Genomic DNA, 27,326 nt, shown 5'->3' with positions numbered 1-27,326 from the left:
TGAAGCCCGGGATTTGAATTTCCCAGGCTTCATTTGCATCTTGCTGGGCGCCGCCATTTTTAAATGTCCACTAGTTCGGACTCCGTGCCCGCGGCTACACGCGGCACGGACTAGGTAGTTCAGATTAGGCTTCCTATTCTGAACTACCGTTACTCCTAGTTCGAACTAGGGTGGTAGTGTAGACATACCCTATGTCCCCCTCTCTCCCCACACACAAAACCTCTGACCTGAGTTTGGTGGTAAAAAACCCCACAGTGGCTGGCATGGCTGAGGTGCGGGCTACAGGCCAGGCACCACCTTCACTCAGACTATTAACCCACTCATTTTGTAGAGAGTTCAAAAGCTAAATCACTGAAATGCTGATAGTCCTCCAGTGCTTTCCCCCTAACTCCCCACATGCTCAGAAGGGTAGACAAGTTCTTCCAGAAATTCACTGGGAAGAACCATAGGACAGTTTACTTGACTTCAGCACAGAGAGACTGATGAACTGAGTTACCTCTGCAGTAAAGACTGAGCACTTGGATTAGGCTACCCCAGGTGTGAACAGCTGCACTGCATGGGTGCGTCTAGACTGGCAAGATTTTGCACAAAAGCACCTGCTTTTGCACAAAAACTTGCTAGCTGTCTACACTGGTCGCTTGAATTTGTGCAAGAGCACTGACTTCGTAATGTACAAAATCAGTGCTTCTTGCGCAAATACTTTGACGCTCCTGCTCGGGAAAGCCCCCTTGTGCAAGAATACTTGCACAAGAAGGCCAGTGTAGACAGGGAAGAACTGTTTTGTGCAAAAAAGCCCTGATGGCTAAAATGGCAATCAGTGCTTTCTTGTGCAAAATCGCTTCTAGAGTGGCCACGGATGCTTTTGCGCAAAGTACTAGATGCACTTTTGCAGAAGTACTTTTAACGGAAAAACTTTTCCGTTAAAAGTATTTCCACAAAATCATGCCAGTCTAGATGCAGCCCATAACTGTACCTGAGTTACAGAGGGGTAGCTGTGTTAATCTGTAACTAAAAAACAATAAAATAATGGTCCTGTAGTACCTTAAAGACTAACTAAAACATACAAATAGTACAGTATAATGAGCTTTCATGGGCACAGCCCACTTCTTCAGATGACAAATATGGAGCCTGAGTTACTGTATCCTGATGCACTCAATAGATGTATTGCTAGGACTTCAAGTGGGGGAGGGAAGAAAGAGGGGAGAGCTGTCTTTAGGTGAGTTGGGACGCTCTATGATTTTACTAACATAATTGTGGGAGAACTTGTCTGTCCTTCTGGACACATGGGAGAATAGTTGGAAGACATTACAGGACTATCAGTACTCATGTGATTTAGCCTGCATCCTCACTGCAAAGCTAATGAATTATCAGACAGAGTGAAAACACTATTCAGGTTCTAAGACGACACCCAGCCAAGCTCCTTAGTTTAAAGCACCACCAAATTCAGCTGAGAGAGTTTTCTGTAGACAAAAGTGGGATGGGGCAACACCAGTGTAAGAGCTGGCTAACTCTGCAGGGAAGAAATAGGCCCTGATTCTGTCACACAATCAAGATGGGAATCTTGGAGAAGGTGCCAGAGAACTCTAGTCTCACCACACTCAGCTTGTTAAACAAAAAAGGAGGAAGCTTTGCCTCATGAGAACAACTTGTTAATAGCCAATTGCCTAGGGACAGGATACTGTTACCTAGTTACAAATGAACAGTGCTGAGTAACTCTTTGAAAGAATTTAATCCACCACACCCACAGCAGTGACACTGGGAACTAGGGCTCCATGGAAGCTTTTAGATTCAGAGCTGCTGGGGAATATGTGCCACAACAAGAGTTGGTGGTGACTGTCAGCTGTGAGTAGGAGCAGACATAATGCCTCCAGGTACTTGGGAGGGGCTCATACTATTTTTAAAAGCTGCAGTTATGGGATTTCATTATAAGCCCCTGCTTTTTAAGGTGTCTATGCCCCAACATTGTGTGAGCCTCTCACCACCACCTGCTTCACCAGGGAGCTCTACAGTAATTCTCAGGCTGCCATGCTTGACTGATTATCAATTAAATCTTCCTCAGCTGGCTTCTCAATATGCACCTGCAGTTCATCTGGCAGGGATGTCACCTCCTTGCCAATGCTTCTCTTCATGCTTGAAAGCCAAAGTATCCCAGCATCTGTGATACATATGCAAAGCTTTGTGGGGTATTTTGCTGTTGAAACCTGGAGGAAGTCAATCCCAAGCATGAGTCAGGTTCCCCAAAATAATGAGTTTGGTTTTAAAATCATAACATTAAAGAATGCTTACCATTCTGGTTTCTTTTTAGTTGCCTCCTGATTTGTTAAGCCTTTAGTGACATGTTTTCAACATCTTGTATAGCCATGAAGGCTAGAAACGTACTTTTGTTAAAAGTAGAAATGGATTTGCCTGTAATTCAAAATAACAGATGGCTTATTCTGACTTTTGTAAACCTCATTCCATGAGGAATAATGCCTATTCCAATATAGCTATTTCGGAATACCAGTAGTGTGGACACTCCACTGCTGCTATTTCTAAATAGCTCTTCCCCAGGACCATTCGAAGTAATTACTCCCCAGTGCCTCCTGGGGCTCTAAATTGAGGTAGCATGTCCACATTAGGGAAGCCTTAGGCTTAGACTAATTTTGAGGCTTTCTTGTAGTATAGATGTGCTATTTTGAAAATAGGCTATTCCGGAGTGTTTCTTCCAGAATAGCTTATTTTGAAATAAGCGTGCAGTGTAGACATACCCAGAAGCTTTAAGGAAAAACAAATATTGTAAGACTGACTTTAACATAAGCAGAGTTGATGACACTTGCAGAATTATGGGGACATAAACAGGTGTTTGAGAACTAGCCGAGTCTTAGGATCTAAATTGTGGATCAAAAGGAGGGGAAATGAAAAGTTGATGAAATACAAGAGGGGCAGGCAAGGGGGATGAAAACATTAAAGGGGATTCAAAAGGGACAGACAAAATCAAAGTTAGATTCAATATGTGTCACTCCCATCCCAATTCTCTGTCCCCACAGTAAAAAACCTGTTTCCTGGATGATCTTTATAGACTGCCACAGAAATGTAGTTTGGGCTGCAGAGTAACCAGTTTTTACTTTGTTCTTTTCCCATTGTGTGAGCAGGTTGTATTTTAAATGGTAGAAGATGAAGCAAAAATAGAACTTCATGATGCCGCTTCTTAAAATTCCTAAATGTTCAGAGAGGCTCACAATTTGTATCCACTCCATCACTCCTTTAAAGCTATTTCCCGTCTATGTTTATTAAATGAGATTTCAATAAAATACAAAAAAAAAAAAAAAAAAAAGGATATTGAGACGTAGATGGCGAACCCCTTGCTCTCCGTGGTAAGCAGATACCAGAAACAGGGAGTTTCAAAGCTAAACCTAACCCTTCCTCTTTTCTTCAACATAGCGTGTTTCCATATTGCTGGGGTCACAGATCAAGGTAGTCTATTAGGTACCATATGGACTATTGAACCATTACTGAAGAACAGCAGGGGAAATGACAAACAATTGGCCATATTCTGCCTTCTGATTATGTTCATGCAACCCCACTGACATTAGTAGGGATATCTAATGTAATTCTTCCTAAGGGCAGAATGTAGTTCAGTGGATTTAGATCAAGTGAATGTCCTTGCTTTTGTCACATCTCAGTTTTTGAGGATTTGTTTTCTGGTTTCCCTATAAACAGCACTAAACAATGTGTGTTTGAGCCATAATTCATATAAACTATCTTCCTGTCTGCAAAGTAAACCTAAGAATGCCCTTTGTGTTAGTCAATATTTTTTCCTCCATCAGATTTTTCATTTTCTGGACAAAAATTGTGTGGCGCAACTTAAACATAGGTATGTATTCTACTATAGTCAGTCTCAACCCCATAGTGCTTTGAGATCCACTGATTAAAAGTGCTGCATGAGAACCAAGTATTATTCTGATGATTATGACTTATGTGAATAGTCCTACTGATTCAGTGGAATGAGTGGGACATAGCGTTTGGAAAGCAGAGAGCACTCATACACTAACCTGTCAGCTTCTTGTTAAAAAAAAGTAGTGCAAACAGCATTCTTTAATTCACACAATCTGGCTAAATCAGAATGATGTGCTTTTTTATTCCTCCTGCATAAACAGATTCTTTTAAAGAAATCTTTTTAAAGAATTAAGAGTAACATACTGGAACTAGTGACCCTATTTAAAGCAGAGCTAAGACTTCATAGATCCTCTTTGGAAAACAGGAAATGAAATTCGGTGAAAATAACTTCAAGACCTTCTTTATTTTCAGAGAGCAAAAAGGATTTTTCTAGCATAATTTGTGGATACAAATATAAATAAGTTGATGTATTTACTTTATAACAAACAACATTTCAATTATTATCAGGATGCCAAGAACCTTTGCTATTGTTTTTAGAGGGCTGTGATTCATTCTGAAGTATTTGGGAGTTCAAATGTTGTATAATTACACAAAGCAGGGCCTAAGCAAGAATATCTTGTTTTGCTTCCTGTACACTCACTAGGGTGGCTCATCCGAATCCTTGACAACATCTAGCTCCATGAAGAAAACATTAAGACTCCTTGCTGATAGCCGCTTTTCACCTAGCGCTCCTCAGCAGTTGGGCTGTTTAGTCACCAAGTGTAAGCAGACAATCACCCTATTGTTTACTTTCTACTCAGAAGAAGCGTTCCTGCTTTTCTTCACTGTGATTGGCCTCCATAATCCTAACAGTCATGTTCACTCAGCAGTAAGTCTAAATATATGCTTCCCAAAGGAGTTTCAAATTCATGATATAGATTAGCATCACCGTGGCTTGACGCGATCTGTGACAGATTCCACAGCAATTAACATTTTAAATCAGTCAGTACTGCCATTATTGGATGAGGAGTCATTCTGCTCCCCAAATACTGAGAAATTAACAATAAATTTAAAGTGCAAAGCATTATTATTACTATAAGTGAATAGGCTGTGGTGAACAATGTATCTTTCAGAAGCTCTCCGTCAGCACTGCTTCATCTCATTACGTATCACCATGTCTTTTTTTTTTTTAAGATGGAGACTCAATTGTGTGATGGTGAATCAGGAAACTTCACAAACATTCAAGGAACACACATGCCACTACAAATTAACCATTAGCACTGCATGGTATTCATTCTTTCTGTCACACACTGTGGGAAGCATGCCTTATTAGCATGGAAGCATGGAGCAATAGTATCTCCGTCTACTTAACATTCACTTACCTTGGGAAAAAAAAGCACACAAGCACAGTCTTAAAACAAAAACAGAAACTTAACCCCCAAAACACCAAGTTCTGTTCTTTTCCACATTTAATCCTAGGATTTAAAATTACAAAATGAAATCTTACGGCCTTTTCTTTCTCCTCTTCCCTTTCACTGTAATGCTTACAATGAAATGTGGGTTTTGCATTTCTAATCAGTCCTAATAATAAACAAGACAGTGATAACAATTGCTGCTCCCCCTTTATTTTTGAATTTCAATAGTACCCAGGACACTGGGGACCTTCCTGGATTCCAGATGTCAAGTAACATGGTCTACCCTATTATTTTTGTAGTAGCAGTATGGTTCCTTGTTAAGTTTCACAGGGATCTGAATGGCCATCCTGGAGTCACCAGTTCTCACTCAGACAAGTTGTGACTAAGCCTCATCCTATTGCCCTGATGCTCCAAAACCAATTCCCTTCAACCTAATTATTCTTTGTAAAATGCATTTGGGTTATTTTTAAAGCCTCCTGTTAAAATGCCCAGCACAAACCCTTACAAAATCTATATTCAGTCTCAGTGTTCCTGTTAGAGTCCTGGGCGGTCTATAAAATGTCTAGAAAGGGGCCCACTTCCCATACTGGCTTTACTTGCATGCTGTTTTATTTAAGAATCAAGAGTATATTTTACAACCACTTTACCATGTTAAAAAAATCCAACAACCTCCAAAACATAAAAGTGACTTTCTGGGGGATGGGATCACTTATGTTTTGTTTCACTAACTTCTTTCAAAATACACTTGTAAAATAAAAAGTTATAAATCCCAAACAATTTAGTAAAAGCTAATGTAGCAGTAAACCAGAGCCTTCCACTGACCTAACAGCAGAGCTGGTATTTTAAACCTCTGCTGCTTTAATCTACATATTAAAAAAAAAAACCTATATGGCTGTTGTAACCCAGCACCATGGATTCACAATGGAACTAGATAATATGGAAATGTATATTAGTTTTGACTCCAACACATAATTATTTCAAAGAGCAACAACCAGAGTTTTGTTGGTAACTAGCAGGGAAAGTTTAACACAGTATTAGAGATTAAAGCCATCTCAGTGTCCTAGATATGCAACATGAAACATCACCAAGTGGAGCCAGATTTAAAGCAAATCACAACCCTCAGCAATCCCCCTCCAGCATATTATTTTTAAATATAGCTATTGTGGCAGCACTCAAAAGTTCTATATCAGAATCAGAGCCAGGTTGTGGTAGATAGTAGACAAGCTTTGGTAACAGATAACCCACTACCCTGAAGGGCTTAAAGATTTACGACTCTGTGGTTTTCCTTTTACCCCTTTGTCAGGGCCCTGTTCTGCATCGGATGGCAACAGAGGGGCCACTCACATGAGAGTGCATCTGATGGACAGGGGCGAGGGGTAGGCTCACCATCATTCCTCTTCATGAAAACTGAACCTTTTTGCCTTCTTCAAACCACCATTCGTATAGGTTGTATTTCCATGTTTATTAATAAACTAGGGACATACAAACTAGATGGGGCTACTATCTGCTGGATAACCATTCTCAGAGAGTGGTTATTAATGGTTCACAATCATGACAGAAGGGCATAACAAGTGGTGTTCCTCAGGAGTCTGTTTTGGAACCAGTTCTGTTCAGTATCTTCATCAATGATTTAGATCATGGCATTGAGAGTATAATTATTAAGTTTGTAGATTATACCAATCTTGGATGCAAGTTCTTTGGAGATTAAGGTCAAAATTCAAAATGATATGGAAAAACTAGAGAAGTGGTCTGAGGTAAATAGGATGAAGTTTAATAAGGACAAATGCAAAGTACTCCGTTTAGGAAGGAACAATCAGTTTCACACATACAGAATGGGAAGTTGTAACAAAAAACAGGACTATGTAGCACTTTAAAGACTAACAAGATGGTTTATTAGCTGATGAGCTTTCATGGGTCAGACCTACTTCCTCAGATCAAATTGTGGAAGAAAATTGGCATGACCATATGTACCAAAGGATACAATCAAAAAAATGAACACATGTGAAAAGGTCAAATCAAATTTCAGAACAGAAGGGGAATGAGGTGGGAGGTAAATGTCTGTGAGCTAATGATATTAGAGGTGACAACTGGGGAAGCTATCTGTGATTGTCTTGGAAAGAGTACTGCAGGAAGGGATTTAGGGATCATAGTGGAACACAAGCTAAATGATACTGCTGGGAAATAAAAAGAAGCAAACATGATTCTGGGATGCATTAACAGGAATGTTGTGAGCAAGACATGAGAAATCATTCTTCTGTTCTACTCTGCACTGATTAGGCCTCAGTTGGAGTATTGTGTCCAGTTCTGGGCATCACATTTCAAGAAAGATGTGGAGAAACTGGAGAAGGTCCAAAGAAGAGCAACAAAAATGATTAAAGGTCTAGAAAACCTGAGTATGAAGGAAGACTGAAAGAATTGGGCTTGTTTAGTTTGTCTATCAGAGGGGACAAGATAGAGGTTTTCAAGTACCTAAAAGAGTGTTTCAAGAAGGGGGGAGAAAAAATATTCTCCTTTGCCTCTGATGATAGGATAAGAAGCAGTAGGCTTAAACTGTAGTAAGGAAGGTTTAGGTTGGACATGGAAATTTCGTAACTGTCAGGGTGGTTGAACACTGGAATAAATTGTCTAGTGAAGTTGTGGAATCTCCATTACTGGTGATTTTTAAGAGCAGGTTGGATAGACATCTATCAGGGACGGTCTAGACAGTACTTCGTCCTGCCATGAGGGCAGGGGACTGGACTTGATGACCTCTCGAGATCCCTTCCAATGCTAGTATTCTATGATTCTAGTCTATGATTCCCTGTGTTCAGGCAGTCTTGGATCAACCTCAAAGGAAATGTAGAAGACTCTGGGGAGCTGTGATGGGGAGTGGCAGCAAAGGCCTCCACATTTTCTCCCCTGACGTACACATATACAGGGTCCTCAGTTTCCTGCCTCCCCATAGCAGTAGGTTTCAGAATTAACCTATTAATATCACTCATCTCCGAGCTATAGTTTCAGACTGGCAGCAGATTCAGGCAGACATATTACAATCTTCATTACATTTGGGTCATGTTTTCATGAACTATTTTTTTGAACTACAAAGGCTAGAAATACACATTTTTATGAAAGCTGAATTTCTGAGGTTGTCATATGACCTTAGGATGTGGAACCCTACCTCCAAGCAAGAGTCCTGTATTCCAAGTCCAGTTCTGTTTCCTGAGATGTGTGGACAGTTACCATCATGGAGGTGATGGGCTCACCTTCCATTGTTGATTCTGGATCCCTGTACAGCAACACCTATTGGCTAATCCAGAGGTGCAGTAACTGATTTAGCCTGTTGAAGTGACAGAGTGATATAAAACATGCATAGCGGGAGGCAGAGGTTAGATAAGGGGGCAGAAAAAGACTTTCACATCAAAGTGCAGATTTGACTTTGACCTTTCCCCTCCTCTGGTGTCTAGGCCATTGATTTCAGGCCCTGACAGATTGCCTTTTCATCTGGGGAACTCCCCCCATCCCTCACCACTTATGAGAAGCTGTATCACAAGTGGTAGAGCCAGGTGGCAGTTTTGTAGACGCGAAGAAGATAGATCCATTCATTGGACGAGGCATTAGAAAGTGGGGCTATTTTAGTCCATGCTGCAGTCCTTTGACATAGGCTGCATTCAGATGAAGAATATTGGTTTTTGAAAGCATGTCAAATCTGGCAGCCAAAAAGCACCTCCTCTGTAACAGGAAGAGTTTGTTTTAAAAAGTCCCTATTCACATATGTTTAGTCAATACAAAGTGTTTATCCTAAGAGACTTGTTGACAAATTGTGGGCACTTTTGTTTGTTTGTTTGTCTGTTTTTTTAAAATAGAAGCATATTTAGTGCAATGTAGCTGGTATAAGTACTGATAAGTACTTGTCCAGGACAAAAACCTTCCTGCAGAAAGAATTTTCAGTTGCTTTTCAGCTGCATAGTGGTTTATTGTTTGCTTTAAATCAACCCAGGTTCTATACTACATATCATTATGTCTATTAAAAATCATTATGGTGCAATTAAAAGCAGTGTCAAAGGTGGAATTTTCTTCTGTGTGTGGGTCTAATTGTTATGTACTTCCTCTCTGCTTCTCATGGTAATCTTCCCTAGCTCTGGTCAAGAGATACAGCTGTCATGAAACACTCAACAGATGGCAGTGGCTGAATGATGCTTCATCCATTTTTGGATACTCAAGTGATATTTGAGCTTATGCTTTCTATAAATGTTGTCATGCCACCAACTTCTTTCAACCAACACAAGTCTACAATGCACAGTGACAATATTAATCTTTGCAAAGGAATAGAGATAAATTGAACTGCTCTTATGAAAAGTAATATAAAATTTTTAAATGTATTGTCCTTTAAAACTTTTAACCATTATGGATAGATATGGCTAGAAAATAGATAGACTGATAAATTGGTAGATGGAGCTCTCTTTCTTAAGGATGAAAAAGCAGTAAACTATTTTATTCTTATAAGACTCTTCAGAGATCGATTTAATTTACAAAAAGCAGCAATTTCTCTCCAGTTGTAGGAAACTGCTAGGAACTGGAGTGCTTTGAAAAGCAATTGTACTAATCAATTTAAAAAAAAGAAAAGAAAAAAAAAAAAAAAGAAAGGAAAACAGCCAAAACACACACAGAGCTTCTTGGGGCCTTTTAGGTAGCAAAGGCTTAGTGACTTTATTTTAAATTAGTTTTTAAAGCTAATTCATATTGAATTTTTGATACAGTTAAATTTGATTTGGAGGAGGAGGTTTGTGTGGGGGAATTGACTGGCATTCGTTCAAAACAACCCTATACCTCTACCCTGTAATATAGCATATGGATGGTGATCACTATATAAAAACCTTACAAAAAAAGACCAATACCTGCATTTAATGTTTCTGACACTTCTTCTCAAGGGACCTTAGTTCTGATCTTCAATGAAAAAAAACAGTGAGCGGAAAGGGGCTGGACAAGTCAGGTACTTAATCACAGTTATTAGGAAAGGCTTTTGCCAGAAAAGCAGGTTCAGTATTTGGTTTCTGACCTGGCGTGGTGCTGTATTTTCCCCATACCATATCTAGAAGAACTGGACCTGAAAGAAGTATTTCCAGATATGATGTTGCAATGTTGAAAACATGATTAGTCAACATGAAACTGTAAGAAGTTTATTTCACAGTGCTTTATGATGCCCATCACCATGGCGTCTAGGTGCCTCACCTAATTAAAATTAAATAATTGCAGGATAATTTTTTTCCCTGATGATGATCAAATTATCTGCTTCCTTGCATTTGCCAACAGTCTCTGTTTACTGTCATGGGAGTATTTAACCAAATGCCTGGTTAAGCATGCACCTTTCATTGTGCTTTGAAGACAATCAAGACTTTGCCTCAATTCCCAAGACCTTCTAATGCCCAAACACCAGATTCAAAAGAAATGTGTCTTAGGAATGTATAGTAGAAACATACCATTTTATCTCAAACACCACAACAGGGCACAGAGATTCACTTTCCCAGGTAGCTCAGTCCTAGACTAGTCAGGGCCTTAAGCTCCTACTGATCCTCTTGAGCTGTTCCCAGAAGTGAATTGGTAGGTAGCCATTGCAGACCACAGGTGTTCTCTGCTAATGAGGGCCAGCTCCAGATTCTACTGAATGTCTCCAAGGGCAATCTGAAACAGAGCACATTGCAGTTGTCTGGTAAGTGCTGGATGACTTACATGAAATCTGCACTTTGGAGAGAAAAAAGCGTAAGTTTCTTTGCTAAAGATAGGTATAGAAATGGAGTCAAGAACTGCTCACCACTGCTATGTTAGGGAGGAGGATGGTGTGTTGACAACCCACCAACCGAAACTTGCCCCTGTTCCCATGCCACAGCACCATCTTCTGGAGGAAGTCTGTCTTAAAATTACATCTAATTTCAGCTTTTTAGTTTTTCACTAGAGACCCTTGTGCCAGCACCTTTAGACACTCTAATACTCAGGGCTGCGTCTAGACTGACATGATTTTGCGCAAATACTTTTAACAGAAAAGTTTTTCCGTTAAAAGTATTTGTGCAAGAGAGCATTTATACTGGCATGTGCCTTTGCGCAAAAGATTTGCTTTTGCGCAAAAGCATCCGCGCCAGTGTAGACACTTTCTTGCGCAAGAAAGCTCCAATGGTCATTTTAGCCATGGGGCTTTCTTGCGCAAGAAATTAACGTTCCTGTCTACACTGGCCCTCTTGCACAAGTGGGCTTATGCCTGAGTGGGAGCATCGAAGTATTTGTGCAAGAAGCACTGATTTTGTACATTATTAAGTCAGTGTTTTTGCACAAATTCTCCTGCCAGTGTAGACAGGCGGCAAGTTTTTGCGCAAAAGCAGTAGCTTTTGCGCAAAATCTTGCCAGTCTAGAGAAACCCAGGGGGTATGTCTACACTACCCTCCTAGTTCAAACTAGGAGGGTAATGTAGGCATACTGCACTTGCAAATGAAGCCCGGGATTTGAATTTCCCGGGCTTCATTTGCATAAGCGGGGAGCCGCCATTTTTAAAACCCCGCTGGTTCGAACCCCGTGCAGCGTGGCTACACGGGGCTCGAACTAGGTAGTTCGGACTAGGCTTCCTATTCCGAACTACCGGTACACCTCGTGGAACCGTGGAACTGAGGTGTACCGGTAGTTCGGAATAGGAAGCCTAGTCCGAACTACCTAGTTCGAGCCCCGTGTAGCCGCGCTGCACGGGGTTCGAACCAGCGGGGTTTTAAAAATGGCGGCTCCCCGCTTATGCAAATGAAGCCCGGGAAATTCAAATCCCAGGCTTCATTTGCAAGTGCGGTATGCCTACATTACCCTCCTAGTTCGAACTAGGAGGGTAGTGTAGACATACCCAGGGAGATTAAGAAAATCTCAAGATGTCTAGTTACTTTTTGCTTTAATCTAGGCTGTTTTAGTGGTTTCCACTCACTTATTTCAAGGTCACTGACTGGTGAAGAAACAGGTAACAATGAGGAGGGAAGTTTATTTGCATAGTTTCCTTTTCCACTATCCCCCAAATGTTCAGATTGTAAGCTCTTCCAGCTTGAAACACCACTTTCTTTGTTTATGACATGTTCACTACCTCTGAGAAGTTGATAAATGGTAAATCTACTGCATATTTGAGGGAGTTTGACTGTCTGAGGGACTCCTCCTAAATGGTAAGAGCTAGGACTACCGATTCTGGTATACACCTTCCTTTTATCATAACTTGAAGCAAGGTATGGGTTTGGTTGTGCCAGGAAAATGAAATGTGCATGGAATGGATTGCTTCTCAGAAAATCATACAGAAAAAAAGACAGAATTACCAAGGTGAAAGGGATTTGCTGGATGGGGCTGAAGCCACGTATACAGGGAAATTTCTGGCTGTTCCCCATCATCAGGGAATGAGGGGAAGTACATAATTTGCTGCACTCCCCACTTCAGCTGGGGTGTGAAGGGCGAAGATGAACCTGGACCTGGACCTGCCCCAGGTAGGGGATACGAACACCTCCCTGGTCTGTGCCTGCTGAAGCTGCAGCAGCCATGGAGAGGAGCGTCTCACTTGGCCTTAGGCTGCTGTGCTGAGAGAGGGCTGGGGTAGTCCTCTCTCCCTGGGGCAGTCTGCATACTGAAACCCTCATCCCTAGCCCCACTCCAAACCAATGATTTAAAGGAAGCATGTATATTTGAATTTTATTATCCAAAAACAAAAAAATTGAGGACCCAAGCAACACTGGGTAAATCTTCCAGTAATATAATGATAATATTCATTTCCAGTCAAGCAGACAAATATTGCACAGTTGCACAGTATAAGAGCTTATGTTCAGCAAGGCCAACAGCCACCATGGTCCCTATAGTAAGGTGTGTGTGTGGGAAGGGAGAGAAGGGGAGGGAGGCCCTGGAAGGGGCGAGGTCTCAGGCAGAAGAGGCAGGGCTGGGCAGCCAGCCCTTAGCACCACCTGGAGCTCAGTGCTGGCCCCCTCCCCAGTCCTCAGAGCTCCATGAAGTGTCTGGTGTGGCACCACTGTTGTTGCAATAGCAGCAGCTAGTAGCTCTGGGCCCCTTTGAGTTGTCAGGCACTGAGGCAACTGTCTCCTTTGCTCCTCCTATTAGCGAGCCTGTTTATACCCCACATACCAGCACCTAAGCAGTAGCATATGTTCTTCTGGTTTTGTTCTTCTGGTCAGTATGATCAGACAACATCTTGACTGCAGATACTGGCTAATTAGAGATATATGACTAATATGCACTAATCGGTAAATAATCCTACAAACCTGAATGAATGATGGGAAAGATATATGGGCTGCAATGAATATAACTGTGTGTCCAATCTTGTGGCTCAGCATTTGAAATGAAAATTATGCAAATACTGACTCCATGCAGCATAGGGTTAAATTTCTGTCTCAATACTTAAAAGTTCTGTGCATCCCATTTTCACAATATAGCTACCTTAAGAGAACACTGAACAATTCCTCTAAATTTCTGCCTCTTCTAACTGTGGTACTCTTGGCCCAATATTCTGTGCATTCAGCAGTATATAAGCATTTAGTGCATGATCCAAAGCTCCTTGATCCTTCTAGTCAGTTCAGTGGTTTTAGCTGAAGTCCTTATGGAGATCACTATGTTCCATATTAAACAATCACTTACTACAGGCTGAACCTGTCTAGTCTGGCACTCTCTGTGGTCCAGCATGATTTTAGTTAGCCGGATGTCCACTTATCATGGGTGTATCCAAGTTTCCTGTGGTTCCATAAAGTTTGTTTATAGCCACCAGTCCTGGCTCTCTGTGTACTGTGCTGTTATTTAGCTCTAATTTACTCCTAAATGTCTTCTAAAAGCCCACCTAGACAATATTGCTGCTAGACAATATTGACCTCCTGTTGTCTAGTAAATTCTCTGGTTGGCACCAGTCAGGTCCTGAGGGTGCTGGGCTAGAGAGGTTCAACTTGTATTTATTACTTTTAACCATTTCATTTCCTTGGCGCCTCAGTGCAATGGCTGCAATCAAGTAAAATGAAATCAAATGAGGAAAAATACACAGTTCATCAGAGAAGTGTTTCTCAACCTTTTTTTTATATAAACAAAATTTTAAGTACCCCAGCATCTACAGTTTTCAGACACACAATTTTTTTTTCTACCATTGCAACACATTTGTTTAAACAATCTAAATGCAGCCGGGCAGGCAATGACATTTTTTAGTGTAAAAAGTACAAAAATAATAAAATGCTGTCAAACTTAAAACAAAAATTCAGTTTTCTCCAAATTTCAGTTGTGCTGACGTACCCCCCAGACTTCCCTAAGGGTACTTGCACCACTGGTTGAAAAACACTGCATTAGAGGATAAATGTTTGTATTCGGAGAATCAAATGGTAAAACAGTGAGTTGCAAGCAAGTGCACAAAGAGTAGAAGGAAATACTTTGTTTCTTTACATAGAGAAATAGCTTATTTCAAACTCCTGCATGCTTCAAATTTATAAGCTATGAAAAGAATTCTGAAGTGTGTTTGCATTTCTGTTGTGAGAAAAAGAAGCGGTGTTTAGAAAGTTATATTTGTAGTCACACCTGATTTGATGGAAAGAAGTAAAAATTCATTAAGAATGTTCAAGCATTAAGAATAGCAATTTATAGAATAAAACAAAAGGGGTTTCTCCTAGGTTCCTGCTATGTCACCTATAGGACAGTTATGGAGTAGGAGATAATCCCTTTCTGTTATGTGCACACAACTTAATATTATTTTTTTTAAAATAAAGTTGAAGTGCAACACAGAATGACTAGATCATATTTATCTAGTTTTTAATACTGGGAATATAGAGAAGCTTGATTTAAGAGAGCTCCATGGTTACCATGGCTATTATGTCATTAATGAGCATATGACAGTGTGAAATGACAATAGCTTCAGAGGCGTAGCCGAGTTAGTCTGTAACAGGAAAAACTTAAAAAACAATAGACTAGTAGCACCTTAAAGACTAACAAAACACATAGATGGTATCATGAGCTTTCGTGGGCACAGCCAACTGTCATCTGAAGAAGTGGGTTGTGCCCTCGAAAGCTCATGATACCATCTACATGTTTTGTTAGTCTGTAAGGTGCTACTAGTCTATTGTTGTTTTTTTTAAATGACAGTGCTATCTCCTTAAAGAGGCAATAGTGTAAACACTCAGATAGCGGAGTTAGTCTGTACAGGATAAACTTAAAAAAAACCCACCAAATAGTCTGGTAGTACTTTAAAGACAAACAAAGCATGTAGATGGTATCATGAGCTTTCATAGGCACAGCCTACTTCTTTAGATGACCAGAGTGTTGGATGTCTAGGACCAAAAATAAATAGGGGAGAAGGGTGGGAGGGTGGAAGAAGGAAAAAAATGGGATGGTGGAGGGGGAAAACTGCCTTTTCTTGTCCCCTCCCATCCCATTTTTTCCTACTCCCCCCCCCCCACTTCCTTCTCCCCTATTTATTTTGGTCTTGGACATCCAATACTCTGGTCCTCTGAAGAAGTGGGCTGTGCCCACAAAAGCTCATGATACCATCTACATGTTTTGTTAATCTTTAAAGTGCTACCAGACTATTTGGTGGTTTTTTTAAAGTTTATCCTGTACAGACTAATTCCACTATCTGAGTATTTACACTGTTGCCTCTTTAAGGAGATAGTGGCCACCCCTCATGAATCAACAAAGCTGCACAAAAACTGCATGCCACAACAGAAGTGAGAAAAAAAGTATTTTCATGCCATAGCTGATCTCAATTTGAGCATTGTGCGGCTGAGCACAATAGGGAGCTTTCCAGTACTAATCTGCATCTGATATTTTATACAGTCTAAATTCATGCAGATGAATAAGGTCCAACTTTTGTAACCATTCAACTCAGGCCATCAGAATCCTCTCATGACTGGCTCTGAATTTTGGAACAGTACTTGCTTTTATCTCAGTTTATGATCTTCACATCCCTATGCATAAAAGCAACGTCAATAAAATGAAACTAAAAATGTAGCTTTTACAATAAACCTAAAGTTTCAGGTGGACATAATTTAAACAGATTTTAAAATACATATGATAAGAAAGAAAATGGAAACAAAAGGGATTATCTATCTTTAAATACTTTATAGTGAATTAAATGAAATGTTTTTCTCCAGCTGGATATTTGCTGATCATCAGCTATCATTAGTTGAAAACCCCAAAAGATATTATGAGAGGTTTTTGTGTGAGGCTTTAGAGTTGGCCCTTCTGTCAGTGTTTCACTGTGTGATGTAAAGAGCAACTCTTTGCATGTGAGAAGACAGATGCTAGTGATTTAAGCAGGGAAATGCACCACAGTGCTTTTACTCAGCTGATATTTAATGATTTACCATTTAATGCAGTTCATCTTTCATAACCCTGAGTTCAAACAGAAGCAGCTGTTATTAGAGATGCAATAATATTGAACTTCCAACCAAAGGCAGAGGAGAGCCTCTTTTATAGCGTTAGCTACTGGACCCATCTGGCCCTTCACTTAAGCACTGTAAATGAGGAGAGAAACATTTTACTTCCAAATGGAGACCTGAACAGAATGTATAATTATGCAGGATAAAGACTTTCTAGTCAAAACTAGTTGCATTAACATCACTCTCAAACTTTGGTGGATGAAAAAATTCACTTTATCTCATTATCAAAAGAGCTCCCAAAAGAGGCCGGTAACATATAGGAAAATCATGCCGAGCTGAAATCAATTGTGATCCCAAGGTGTCCTCAAATCACTCAAACAGGACACTAGGTCAGTCTTTCAGGAACTCTTCCTTTTCTTAGACAAAGGATTCACATTTGGTGCATGAAGCACAGGCCTATCTCAGTTCTCAGTTCAGAGGGTGAAGTTCAAAAGCTGATTCCCCCCTCCCCTCCCGAAATGTAACAGCTGGGACCGGCCTTCAGAAGCTGCTTTTAAGTTTCTGTTACATCATATCTGAGTGGACATCAACAATGGCATGAGAAAAGTGACAGAAATGTTATCAAGCAAGTTGCTTAAAAAACCCCTTCACTCAAAACAACAACAACAAAGCTTTTACTAATGCAATAATCTTCTGTTTTCAATTTTGTGCTAGTGGAGATCTGCTGGAAAGTAGATTATTCAAGGAGTACATTTACCTCTGTTCCTACCAACATCTGTAAATTAGGATTTGCAAGAACAGAAGCAGATTATGAACTCTCATTACAATTATAGGGCTACAGAACAACAACTGTTGCCTAGTTATGATTATAGCTAATCCCTTGACTGCCCTTTGGTAGGCCAAAGATGTTTTCATTTTCTAGTGTCTTATTTGTTAAGGAATAGGAGGCTTTAATTATCAACCTCTTTTCCAGATGAGGTGTCCAAGGATGATATGTCTGGTCTTTTATATTAAGGTGCAACATTTCAGTTTTCTCCTAGATCCCTATGCCCCTTTTCACTCCACTTTCCATCTGAGAATCTGAAGGTATTTTACAAATACTAAAGGATTTAATCTCAAAATCAGAATAAAATCTGTTTTACAAATTGGAAAACTAAGGCACAGAGCAATGAGAGCCCAGATTTTCAAATGTGGCCTTCAGTTTTTGATCCACAATGTTAGATGACTAATTTAAGTCACGGGGAACCATAAGTGCCCAAATTAGATATATTTTTTAAATTGGGCACTAAGATCACTCAGGAAGTAAAATGCAGAGGTAGGAGTATAACTATGATTTCCTGACTTTCAGTGGTCTAATATTTAATTATTAGACCATCCTTACTACTGAAACATTACAAAATTGTTCTTTGAACACATACAGTTAAATGAATTGTACATATTGTTGACAAAACACTATTTTCAGTATTCAGAATTAGCTGGAGTATTTTTGTAGATGTGATCATTTTCGTTTTCTAGTATATTATCTGTCAAAGAATAGGAGGCTTATATACAAGAATAGGAGGGTAACACTTATTTATAGAGTGTGGGACCTTGTTTTAGAAAGTCAGATATGGGTGACGGAAAGAACAAGCCTGGACTTGTTCTGGGTTTTACTGCCAAATGATGTTTTGTGATTTTAGAAAAAGTGGAGCCAGTCTCCTTCTTCATGTCTGTTACTTACCAGTTGTAAAAGGCTCTGAGATTCAACTTTTACCACAAGATTAAATATAATAGTTGGAAATGTAGTTCACATATAGCCCCATGAGATATAAATTGGAAGAGGTTTGGAAATTCAGTTTGGCTTACCCAAAGTTTGTGCAAAGCTAACTGAAATTTGTTAGTCTGCACTGCAGAAAGGGATAGATGTTTCAGAAGAGTTTTTAGTAACATGAATTTGGGTCCCTTAAAAAAATGAAACAAACATTCTGCCTCCTTTATCAATTCACTGTGTTACCAAAAGTGGCCAGTGTTCACCTTGGTCATTTTACCTATACATTGTAGTCATCCCTCTGCCTTGTTTGTTTTTTAGCCCTCATCCTGCAAACACTGATTCACTGATTCATAAATAACTTTACTCAGATGAGTAGTGCCATTGGGGCTACTTCCACACCTACATAGTTGTAGGATTGGGACTGTGGACTCTGAGTTGTAAATGCTATGGAATTGATCAGGGGAGGTATTTTGGTAATTTTATTTCCATTCCTCTCCTAAACATATAGGTAAACAAATAAAATACAAAAAGTTAACCACATTTTAGACTCTTAAAAAAAAAAAAGATTGAGTGCATTCTTTGGTTAGGGCAGTCTCTGGGCTCATTAGCATTACAGTTCCTGAAAGACAAACAGTCTAACATTCATACTTATCACCATCTTGAATTTTATATTGAGCTGTCAGTGTCATAATTTAAGTCAGAGGTGGAGAACCTAAATCCCGGGGACTAGATTCAGTCCCAGCTTACCTGGATCCAGCCCTCAAGGCTCAGGGCTCTCCTCCAGCCAGCTCCCTCCTGCTCAGACCTTGTCATTCCCCCAGCAGCCCCCCTCCCACACACTGAACCTCTCATTTTTGGCTGCACCCAAGAGCTTAGGGGGGGCCACAAAATCTACTAGCTTGCCACCTCTTCCTGCATGTGGAGAGTGTCTTTCTTCTTCTCAGTCAGGGACCACATCAATGAGGGATTTTTTGCTTTCTGCTTTTGTGCAGCCCCTGAATGATTTTTCTGTGATTTGTAGTCCCCGTGATTTAACTACATTAAAATGCCTGATGTGGTAGGATGCAGGTGTAGAATTGCTCTGTCTAGTCTATATTTTTTTTGGGTACGTCTAGACTACAGGGTTTTGTCGACAGAAGTTTTGTCGACAGTATCTGTCGACAAAACTTCTGTCAACAAAGAGCGTCTAGACACATTCAGTTCTGTTGACAAAGCAAGCTGCTTTGTCGACATGGCAGTGTAGTCTAGATGCAACCCTACAGGCAATAACACCTTCTGTCGACAGAACTCTGTCGACAGAAGGTGTTATGCCTCGTAAAATGAGGTTTACCAGCATCGACAAAACTGCTGAGTTCTGTCGACATCATGTTGACAGAACTCAGCAGTAGTGTAGACGCAGGTATAGTTTTGTCGACAAAAGGCCACTTTTGTCGACAAAACTCAGTAGTCTAGACACACCCTTTGATAGAGGCCAAAGATAGATGCATCTTATTTTGTCACTTCACTTTCAACACAGAAGTGTGCAGTAGTGTAGTAGAATATGCATCTCTATTAAGTATCCCCCCTTCTTTCCCACCGTGCTAAATTGGGGGGGTAGGGAGGAGAGAAGAAAATGGCTGGTTGCCAAGCATAAATAGAGCAGGATGTTAACTTGTGACCAGATGTTTGTTATGGGCAAACAGCTGCTTGGGACTCTCATATGCTTAGCTAGTCTGTCATCAGTTTCATCAGCCCAGAGAGCAAGTAGCTTCTTTAGGTGGCCAGTCAGTGGAGAGTGGGAAGTAGTAATTAAAAACAACAACAAGAAGCCATTTTAAAAACAACCCAGCAAGCAACCTGCCAGGGACAGTCCTGAAAAGAGGAATGTTCCTGGCATCCTTCCCACTGTTTTCTTTTACCGGTGTAGTCAGCAGTAGCTCCAAGTGGGTAGCTGCAGAGTAGAAAGTATATACTGAGTATATTCAGTGTGGGAGGTCTCAATTATAAGGATTTCAGAAACTAGGAGGAGACATTTTATCCCTCCATGCCATTCTCTTTGGTATTTGGCCCTGGGTCCTAAACAGGATTATTTTATGGGGGAGATTTTGTCCACAAACTCTCCGCAAAACATGTTGGGATATTTATCTACCCTATCTCTCCCCTGACGTGTTATCTAAATGTCCCAAGTAGGAACTGGAGACTACTCTACAATATAAATACATGTTGGACCTTTATGGTCTAGCACCCTCGGAACCTGACTGGCCCAGACAAGGGAATTTACTGGATCCAGGGAAGTCAGAGAGGAGGGGGTGCCAGACTCCCCACTGGGCTCCTCTTCCCAGCCACTTGGCAGCCCCCCATTGCTCCCAGGGCCTCAGGTGTGGCAGCCTGTCAAGCTCCTGCTGCCCCGTGAGTTCCCACAGCCCCAGCAACCCTGCAAGTTCCAGTGGCCCCAGCAGCTCTGTCAACTCCACAGCCATGGGCTTCAGTTTCCCCACCGGCTTCCCTGCCCCGTGGGCTCTGCTGCACCATTGGCTCCCACGGCTGTCTCATCTCCCAGCCACCAGCAACCTCTGCCGCTGGGGTTGCCTGGTCCAGCAAAATCCATGGTTCAGTGTTGCCAGACCAGAAAGTCCCGGACCACAGAGGTTCAACTTATATTTCTTAATGTCAGGAGTTTTTTTTTAATATACATTTTAAATAATTTTAATGTTCAGTTTCATTATTTTTCTCCTTGACTCCAATTTATTTTCCTGACTGCTATTCTTACTAATCCATTTCCCTGCTTCATACTGACCTCTTTGTATCTGAAGATTTATTATGCCTTTTTTTTTGTTATCCATAGACAAGTCATCTCCTTCTGCTTCCCCATAATTTGTGTTTCTTCTGAAAGCCCTCTTCAGTTTGCCAAGATATTTCTGATAATGAAGTTAACAGTTAATGATAATATTTGGGTTGTGGTTACACCAGAAACATAAAAAGAGGGACAGTAACCATACTGGTCTGTGGTGCCTCTGGGTAGGCAGCCTTTTTCCTGCTATTACTCATTGCTTACTCATGTCTAATTTGTTTTTCACTCCCAGTTCTTACACTCTTTTAATATTACTGTGGTTCTGGTTTCCTGAAGCCATTCCATATCCTTCATTTGCATTACATTTTCTCTGATGTATTAGCTTTAATATTTTCCTACTTGAATTTCAGTTTCTCATGTACTGCCCCTCTTTGACGTTTTTAAGGTACCTTTGGTATACATTCTTCAATCATAATTGGAATTCACAACACTTCCCAATTTAGTATTTTCTCCAAATTCATTAATATGTTGCTTACTGCTCCTTTATACCATTAATGGAGATATTAAACATGACTAGACTTCACTGTACTCTTCTAGACACACCCCCCAGTTCAACATGTAACCCATTTATTACTAGCATTTTTTTCAGTCAGATTTCAAACCACATCAAGATATTTAAATTCCACTATAGGTGAGTGATTTTGTTTTTATTGAATAGTGAATATTCCAAAAAAGCATGGGATATGTTTGCAAACCAACTGTATTTGAAAAATGGACATGAAAATTGCTGTACAATTCTGTCCAAAAACTTAGGGGGGAGGGACTGAGGTGCCATTTACAAGACAGTTGCAGGAGACCCCCATGTAAACTACTGCCCAGTGAGTAGCTTATTCACCTAGGATGTAAGAGATCTGGGTTCAATCCCCTTTCTGCCTGATGTAGAGAAAGGATTTGAACTTGGCTTTCCTGCACGGTAGGTGCATGATAGAACTATAGCTGAGGCCCCCTCAGTCCCTCCACCTGAAGTTGTTCAACTGATCATAAATAAACAGCCACAGGAGTAGGAATACACTCTCAGGGCTCCCAGATAGGTACCTTTAAGCATACAGTTATAGTGTCATTCTCACATTGGCACAAAGACTATTGGAGAGAATGAAAGAACCCACCATATACTAGGAATGTGACTATACTCTTACTGGTGATGCTTACCAGTTATGGTTAACTGGAGACCAGGCCAAGCTGGACCACTTCCCCACCTGTCCGCATTATGGCAGGCCCGGCCCACCTGGAGCAGTCCTGGCTCGTGTAGATGGGAGCAACTACTTGCTCCCTCAGAGTATGTCTACACTACCCTGCTAGTTCGAACTAGCGGGGTAATGTATGCATACCGCACTTGCTAATGAAGCCCGGGATTTGAATTTCCCGGGCTTCATTAGCATAAGCGGGGAGCCGCCATTTTTAAATCCCCGCTGCTTCGAACCCCGTGCAGCGCGGCTACACGGGGCTTGAACTAGGTAGTTCGGACTAGGTTCCTATTCCGAACTACCGTTACTCCTCGTGAAACGAGGTGTACCGGTAGTTCGGAATAGGCACCCTAGTCCGAACTACCTAGTTTGAGCCCCGTGTAGCCGCGCTGCACGGGGTTCGAAACAGCGGGGATTTAAAAATGGCGGCTCCCCGCTTATGCTAATGAAGCCCGGGAAATTCAAATCCCGGGCTTCATTAGCAAGTGCGGTATGCATACATTACCCCGCTAGTTCGAACTAGCAGGGTAGTGTAGACATACCCTCAGAGTGTAAGGCAGAGGGCTCAACCTGGCTGAAGCAGGCCATTACCTGTGTTGGACAGGGAGCTCCAGCCCCCTGCCTATCCCCATTTAAGCGGTTAACCAGTTAAACATAACGTTGAACCGGTTAACTGATTACCGGATTTTACATCCCTACGATACACTCATAGAATGGTGATTTACCCCATTCATTTACCCCAACTGCAAATCTCTTCTCTTCATCAGGCAGAGAACCATTAAATAGGTCTCCTCAATCCCAAGGGAGTGAAACTAAAGCTTACAAAGTGAAGCATCTTCTCCCCATTTTCTGAAACTAGCCCTTATAAATCATGAAGAATTTTTCAGAATTGCCAGTGGACTTGAAAATAAATTATTTGCCAAGCTTTACATTGAGCTGATTTGTATTAACAAAAGAGGAAATTTTCCTGTGATATTGTATTAATTGTTTTACTAACATATTTTCATTGGAATTTTGTAATTGCACCAGAAATTCAAAAATAAATTAGTATTATCTGGCAAGATTTCTTCACTATAAAACCATGAGACATACTGTTCTTGGTCCCAATAGCTTTTAGGAGTATAGGGAGCCATTTTTTCCTCATACTATTTGTTCCATTATTTCATTATGATTAAAAATTAAACTTAAGCTGATAGACTCATTGGCATGGTACTACATTTTCCTTTCTCTAATATTTTAAGTACTTCCATTCCTTTTCTGAATATTTGTCATTGGTACCATAAATTAATGGTTTAATTCATTTAGCACCCAGGGGACTATATTAAATCTTGACTAGCTAATGTATTTGTTTCAAGTTTCCAAACACATCCTTACCTACTTTACAACATTATTAACTAATTTTCTTCACTTTGTTAATTTCCTTCTTGAATAGAGATTTGTAAACCATTTGTTGAATCATCTTTAATTTCCTTTGTGCTTTCAAAACTTTTTGGTTCATCTGTCTTCTGAGAAAGCACTAACTGACCCTTGGAGGTACTGGGGCCATCATCCTTTTGGGCAATATTTATTTTAGATCATATAACATGTCATCTTTCAAACAATATTGTTTAGGGTCAAAATTCCCATCCCGAAACTGTACAGTGGGTGTCAGCTTTGATATTATATCCTCCGTATACATTTGAATGGCCTGGTGACCTCAGTGGAAGACCTACACAGATATGATAATTGAGACTTACTCAGTAATTGGCACACGAGTAAACAACTTTATCATTAATAACAACTTACACAAGTGTTTACAGGCTGTATGCATACACAGAAGTCATATATGCTTGATTCTTATCAGATCATTTCTTAGGAAAAGACTAGTGCTAATAATCAGGAAGTGCTTATTTTGCAACAAGGTCAGTGTATTCAGTCAAACCATTTCATTTGTTTTTCCTAATAGGACTACACCTCCAATGGGCAGGACTAAAACCATTATTGCACAATATTTTTGAATAGCTTATAAAAAATAAACAAGCCAAGGTTCCTTAACAACAGATATGATAGGTAGAGAAAGATATTTGGCACTGATCACTGAAAGCAAGCAGGTCTTTAAACAATGATACTATGACACTCCTAACTTTTGTACAGTATCATTTCAGGTATGAGGTATTACTAAAAGTAGTAATCTGTGCTTGTCTCACCTTCCACTCATCCTTTTCATCCTTTGTGTGCTGCAGAGAATAACTTGGGTCATCCTCTTATATCTACATTCAGAATGCCATGGAAAAAATTTAGGATTGTTATTCTGTCCTTGTTTCATACACGTAACTTTCATTATCATTGGCTCATGGGGAACAGTGCTAGGGGAATAAATTTTTTAGCATGTAGATTTCAGAATTGAGGGATGTTATCTGTATGGAGGAAGTGCAGCTAAGCCATTTTCTATCCCTGTGTACTATGGGGTTGCCTTGGAGATACTGCAATGAGATATATGCATCATTGGTCAGTGGTAACTAAAAAACATAGAAGACTGTCAGCCTGGCTCGCAGACTTTGTAGGATGGAGAATGGGAAAAAAGTCTTCTTTCTTCCTCACATATATAATAAGGCCATACTGAGTTAGACCAATTATCCATCTAGTGCAGTGTCTTTTCTTCCTACAGTGGCCAGTGGCAGATCCTTCACAAAGAATGGAGAGAACATGGCAATTTTGAGTAATCCATCTCTTATTGTTCAGTCCCTACTAACTGTAGGTTTAAGGACACCCAGAACATGGGGATGTGTCTCTGACAATCCTGGCTAATAGCCACTCCATTAACTTACCTAACTGTTTTGAACCTTTTTTTTTTAATACATCAGGTGTCAACCTCAGTAGGGCTGTGTCCAGACTCAGGGGTTTTTTCGGGAAAAGTAGCCTTTTTCCGAAAAAACTTCACCTGCGTCTAGACTGCAGCCACGTTCTTTCGAAATTAAATCGAAAGAACGCGGCTTTTCTTTCGACGGCGGTAAACCTCATTTCACGAGGAAGAACGCCTTCTTTCGAAAGTGCTTCTTTCGAAAGAAGGCGTTCTTGAATGTAAATAGGGCTTCTTCGAAAGAGAGCATCCAGACTCACTGGGTGCTTTCTTTCGAAAAAGCAGCTTGCTCTTTCGAAAGTTCCGCGTGCAGTCTAGACGCTCTCTTTCGAAAGAGGCTCTTTCGAAAGAGGCTTGCAGTCTAGACATAGCCTAGGATAATAAGCTTCTTTATACTGAGACTGAAAAACAATGATAATTCCTTAGATAGATAAAGCTTTTCTTCTTTCAGAGTCCAAAGTGCTTCATAAAGTCTATAGAAAGATCACCTCACCCATCACGGGAATGCAGTCAGTCTCCAGAGCAGCTAGTTAATTGTGCCAGCAGTACTACGCAACCATTTCTAGGAGGGAAAATTAAAAAGAATCCATCCTATTAAAATTAGATGTGAAATTTAAGAAGATAGAATATAGTTATCCAAAACAGAACTTGGCCAGTAACTGTAACTTGGGTTACAGTAATGGAAAAAGTTGTGTCATCTCACAGTTTTTTGTGTCATCAAAACAACTGCAATGCTAGCAACACAGAAGTACTGAGCACAATGCTGGAACAACATTGGTTTAGTACTACCTCAGATGTAAGGGTGTAACCTATTCATTTGTCAACATCTCTTTTTGTTATACCTTCATTTTGACTGGAATTCTCCCAGCCCCAAAAGACAGAAACCAGTTTACTTAATATAGCATGACAAATTCGCAAGATGGTGGGACCAAACTCATATGATGATGAGAAGAACATAATCTCTTATGGTGCATCTACACAGCAGCGTTATTTTGGAATAATGGCTGTTATTCTGAAATAACAATGCGAGCATCTACCCAGCAATTCCGTTATTTTGAAATTAATTCAAAATAACAGACATCTTATTATGACTTTTGTAAATCTCATTCCACGAGGAATAACGCCTATTTCAAAATTGCTATTTTGGAATAGCAGTAGTGTAGACACTCTACTGCTGCTATTTCGAAATAGCTCCTCCCCAGGTTCCATTCAAAGTAATTACTCCCCAGTGCCTCCTGGGGCTCTAAATCGAGGTAGCATGTCCACATTAGAGAAGCCTGCCTCAGATTAATTTTGAGGTTTCCTTGTAGTGTAGAGGTACTATTTTCAAATAAGCTATTTCATAATATTTCTTCCGGAATAGCTTATTTCAAAATAAGCGTGCAGTGTAGACATACCCTTAGTGGGACAGTGGCAAAAGGAATATTCATGAATACTAATCAATGTTGATAGCAGCCAATGTTCTTCTCATTTGTGAAAATGAAAAGAAGCAGCTGCTCATGCACCCCAGAATATTGTTTTATGATTTTCAACTGTAAGCATCACTTTGTAATCCTGTTCTACACCCTCAGGATTCAAACATCTCAGTTAGGCTTATAAAGTCCAACACTAATTCCTTGTCTTATGAATCACATGTAACAGAACGTGTAGTAGTGTTGCTTAATATATTGCTTGAAGGTGCTCGGATACCATGATGATGGGTGTGATCTAAATAAATTAACAGAACAATATATATTTGAGATTTGCCATACTGAGCTATAACAATAGTCATGTTTTGTGGCAAGAGTTAAAAGAATTCTCCCTTCCAGTGTTTTCAAAACTAGAAGAAGGTAGAATGTCTTTTTAAGATGCCGTAGGGTTAGATGTGTCACGACACAGCACACAATCTGATCTAAGCACTACAGGATCTAGGGAAGGATGTGCTGGACATTTATAAAACAGAGCCTTTTAAATTCATTTTAAAGCTGATAGGCCAGATTTACTAGAACTCGAGCCATGAAATGTACATCACACCAACCTGTGCTCTTATGGGATTGTAGCCCAAGGAGGGCAAGAAGCGTTGTCACTCCTTGCCTTACTTGATTTCCCTGCCAGTGTGGGTGAAGTAGCTTTAT

General features: G+C 40.3%; 1 protein-coding gene across 2 annotated transcripts in view; it reads right to left on the bottom strand.

Moving 5' to 3' along the window:
* ADGRL2 (adhesion G protein-coupled receptor L2) overlaps positions 1-27,326 on the bottom strand; it is a 532,296-nt gene that overhangs the window by 442,361 nt on the left and 62,609 nt on the right. Inside the window, exon 2 of one of the 2 annotated variants that reach the window (XM_075936335.1) lies at positions 10,727-10,928. The exons of the other annotated variant lie outside the window; for it this stretch is intronic. The gene's annotated coding sequence lies outside the window, so the exon portion shown is untranslated. The remainder of the gene's footprint in view (positions 1-10,726; positions 10,929-27,326) is intronic. 2 annotated transcript variants of the gene reach the window in all.

The sequence above is a fragment of the Pelodiscus sinensis genome, chromosome 9 (assembly GCF_049634645.1).
Source record: "Pelodiscus sinensis isolate JC-2024 chromosome 9, ASM4963464v1, whole genome shotgun sequence".
Lineage (NCBI taxonomy): Eukaryota > Metazoa > Chordata > Testudines > Trionychidae > Pelodiscus > Pelodiscus sinensis.
Note: the sequence above shows the minus strand (reverse complement) of the source record. Positions and strands in the feature narration are given on the sequence as shown.